This window comes from Aedes aegypti, chromosome 1 (assembly GCF_002204515.2).
Source record: "Aedes aegypti strain LVP_AGWG chromosome 1, AaegL5.0 Primary Assembly, whole genome shotgun sequence".
Lineage (NCBI taxonomy): Eukaryota > Metazoa > Arthropoda > Insecta > Diptera > Culicidae > Aedes > Aedes aegypti.
In genome coordinates this window covers 126,365,602-126,368,927 of record NC_035107.1, presented here as the reverse complement: position 1 = coordinate 126,368,927, position 3,326 = coordinate 126,365,602, and positions in this window count along the sequence as shown.

Genomic DNA, 3,326 nt, shown 5'->3' with positions numbered 1-3,326 from the left:
CTGAACTGAATTTGGCATATGAAGGAACGCAGTAACGTAGAGAGTTTCAACTTCTAGATTCATTTACTGTACTGGCATATTCGATTAACGTTCTGTCAATAAAACTAATTTTTATCACTAATCAAACTTGTCAAGACACTGACAATTTACAGTCAAGTGAATACAGAGGTAGTGATATGTTTTTATTTCATGTCGATAAGAATCTAAACGATAAACGCCAATTTTGCATTCCTAAGGACAAAACGAAAGTTGAAATTGTTTTTTTAAAGTTCGATAGAAAAGTCAATTGGGCATGGATTTTTTTGTACCAAAACAAAATTTTGATTTTAAACCGCGAAAACAGTTCGTTGTAGGAAAATTTACGTATTCTTGGCAGCTTAAGCTCTATCGATTCACATCGAAAGAATTGTTGGAGACTCTTTTGAAACTTTTTAACAATGCTTTAAATGTTTCATGTGAGTGTATTGTTGGCAGCCTCATGTTATTAGGCAACCCTTCCCATTCAAACTTTGGGTTAATTTGTAGTTCTGATCTTCTTCTTTCTGACGTTACGTCCCCACTGGGACAGAGCCTGCTTCTCAGCTTAATGTTCTTTATGAGCACTTCCACAGTTATTAACTGAGAGCTTACTATGCCAATGTCCATTTTTACATGCGTATATCGTGTGGCAGGTACGATGATACTTTATGCCCTGGGAAGTCGAGAAAATTTCCAACCCGAAAAGATCCTCGACCGGTGGGATTCGAACCCACGACCCTCAGCTTGGTCTTGCTGAATAGCTGCGCGTTTACCGCTACGGCTATCTGGGCCCCTAGTTCTGATATCGACTCCTAATCGAATTGAAATTTGAGCCGTATTTATTTCACTTAATGATTACTCTAGCGTATTTGTTTGTTCAGTTTTAGAAATTGTGTCAGGGTTAGGTTAACAGTTCAGAAAATCATGTTACAGTATTTGTTGGATGGCTTTGATAAAAATGTGAACACAAAAATAATAAACTTAAATCACCCAATTTTAGGTTTACATTTAATCATTTCCGGTATCTAGCGAAAGGCATAGAAAAAAAATCTTCATTGTTCCTCAACTGTAGATTTTTGATTTTGAGGATGTCATTCGTGCAATATGGTTATCCTAATTAAAAGTAGGTATGAGGACTGTTCATTTTATAAAAAGGACTCTTTGTGCATGCTTCTTTTAATGCCGTCCCCACTGGGTCAAAGCCGGCTACTCAGCTTAGTGTTCTTATGAGCACTTTCACAGTTATTAACTGAGAGTTTTCTTTGCCTAAGTTGCCATTTTCGCATTTGTATATCGTATGGCAGGTACGATGATACTCTATGCCCAGGGAAAATTTATACTTAAGCCTGCTGTAAAAACTCACGATTAAGCCCTCGTATATACAACTATAATTTGTTTAGTAATCTGAACAAGTTTTGAATACGCTTTTTACTTTTCTTTTTTGCTGGCAGTGATAGGAGGTTGTACACTAAAACCTCAATTTACAAAATCTTTCCTTACGCTACCTCAATATAAGTCACTTTTTTACGAAGTAACTCAATTTACGTCACTTTTTTTACGGACATCCGCACAAATTGTTACAATACACCGTTTGCTCACATGGATGGTTAGGGGCCTGTGGAGTATTTGAAATCTAACCTCAGTTCTCTTATTTCGGCCGTAGATCCCAAGGCCTATATTCAACGGAGTCCTTAGAGGACCTAGGACATCCGCACAAATTATTACAATACACAGTTTGCTCACATGGATGGTTAGGGGCCTGTGGAGTATTTGAAATCTAACCTCTATTTTCTTATTCCGGTCGTAAATCCCAAGGCCTATATTCAATGGAGCCCTTGGAGGACCTAGGATATCTGCACAAATTATTACAATACACCGTTTGCTCACATGGATGGTTAGGAGCCTGTGGAGTATTTGAAGTCTAACCTCTATTCTCTTATTTCGGTCGTAAATCCCAAGGCCTATATTCAATGGAGTCCTTGGAGGACCTAGGACATCCGCACAAATTATTACAATACACCGTTTGCTCACACGGATGGTTACGGGCCTGTGGAGTATTTGAAATCTAACCTCTATTCTCTTATTTCGGTCGTAAATCCCAAGGCCTATATTCAATGGAGTCCTTGGAGGACCTAGGACATCGGCACAAATTATAAAAATACTCATTTCACTACTATGAATAGATAAAGGCCTGTGCCATATCAATAAACATCAAAGGATCGCAAAATATACCAGTACATTGAAGGTATATATTCCAGGAAGTTTTTGGATGAAGTAGGACACCTGTTGTACTCACTTAGGTAGTTACCAAAACATGGATCTGACAATACAAACGCTTCTTTAAAATATAACAATCTTCTAGGGTCCAGTATTGTGTGACATTCTTCTACATAGAAATGATAAATTGATCTCCGTTAACTCATGTTGAATTATATGCCCAAACTCCAAAGAGTTCTTGGAAGACCTTAACTTGCACACATTCTTGCCTGATTAAAAACCCAATGTATTAATAATATGTTAATGATACTAAAAGAGCACATTTTTTCTAAATAATATAAATTAATTTCATACAAGTAGACTCCAAACGGCAAAACCTCATTTTACGAACTGAGCTCCCTCGTTTTACGCACTGATTCAAATTACGCACCAACTCAATTTACGCACCCCCGATCTAGTTCGTAAATTGAGGTTACAGTGTATCAGCGAATTTGGCCATAAATGGAAAAATCACTAAAGTTACTTAATGTCAGAGAATGGTGGAATATATTTTTTAAGCTATACCTTCAGTAGAATAGTAGAGAATACCAACATACAGTTTGCTTATAAAAATGAGGATTTTTGTTTTGCGAAAAATAATGTTTAACTATGACGAATAGCTTTTCAAAGAAGTTTTTGGGAAAACTATTTATTTCTTCAACCAAAAGCATTTCGTAAGATATTATATTTTCATAACACTGTAGAATAATAGTTGAACGATGCACAGAAAACCAATTACGATTTTATCAACAAACAAAATAGATATAGCAATAACAAAATGAACAGTCCTTATTGGTATATCTTTATTCATGACAGTTCGAGTCACATCGATTGCAGTTGAAGCGTGGCAAAGGCAGCTAATGCAGCCCACAGACGCTCAGACGGTCTAACCAACATTGACTTCGCCCCCAGGTTGATGCTATGGTTGAGCATGTGTAATGCTGCTTGTCGATCCAATTTGACAGTTTGTGATACCGATTTGACGGTTGGGAATCGGTCGGCCAAATTCCAACTGGAACTCTTATGGGGATTACATCACAAGAAAACCAAGG